Raw genomic sequence first — 1,066 nt, forward strand, 5'->3', positions numbered from 1 at the left:
AAAAGCTTTTCACACTTTCTTGATGCGGCTTTTGACTTTTTTTTAAAAGGAGAAAAAGAGCAAGAAGAGGAGATAGAAACACATCTGTTGGATAAGTTGTGATTTAGTGAATGTTTGCTTCAAAAGCCTGGTCTGGTGTTTCTGCTGCGGCTGGCGTCTTTAATGCATCACATTTCTCTCTCCATGTCTCCAGTTAGCCTGATTAATACAAGCTGCTGTGATAAAGTCAGTAAAACTCCCCTGATTGCAACACGTTCATTAAAACTTCAGTCCATTACTGATCTGTGGTTCCTGCTAGCTCGCTTCCTGTTTATTACAGCCAAGCGTAACGTCATTGTACAACCGCATCACTCCAAAAAGTTAAAGTTAAAAAAACAATCCACTGGACTTGTTTCCAAGTTTGAAGACGTTTCTTTTCCAATTCAGGAAACGTTTCCAATTCAAAATGTCTGGTTTGCAATGAGTTCGAGACTTTTAAAGAGTAGCCCAACAAAAGCTTGGAATAGCTTAGAAAATATGCACATAGAAGCTGGAAAACCAGCTCCAGCCCTTAATGGGTGTCGTTGAGGTCTTTATTGGCCAGCAATACCCGATACTGGCCTTCTAACCACTAGAACAACGATGGGGGTCACTTGAATTAATCGACAATCCGCTGCTTTCTGGTTTTAGCAGAGCATGGCCGACAGACGAGAAATAAAAACTACAAACATGTCAGGAACCTCTGTGAAGTATAAGGTAACATCCAGTCCCTGATTGGATGTGGTGACAGAGCAAGACACAAAAGTTCAGGTTTTCCAACTCCAGTGATTGTCCCTTCGCTGTTGGTGTGAATCATTGGTGGCTGGCCAATAGAGGGCGCCGTCCCACTCACCCAATAATGTTGATTAAGACTTATGTCAGGGTTCTGCCCTCTGATTAAGTTTATTTTTAGTTTTTTTGTATTTGTAGCTGTTTTCTGTCAGTGTTTAGTTCTTGAGTTACTCTCTGCTGCCCCCTTGTGCATACAGCGAGGCTAATGCTTTATCCTGCTTCCCCTGCTTCCTCCTTCAAACCTCAAATGCAGAGA

The sequence above is a fragment of the Cyprinodon variegatus genome, unplaced genomic scaffold (genome assembly GCF_000732505.1).
Source record: "Cyprinodon variegatus isolate N-32 unplaced genomic scaffold, C_variegatus-1.0 Scaffold116, whole genome shotgun sequence".
Classification (NCBI taxonomy): Eukaryota; Metazoa; Chordata; class Actinopteri; order Cyprinodontiformes; family Cyprinodontidae; genus Cyprinodon; species Cyprinodon variegatus.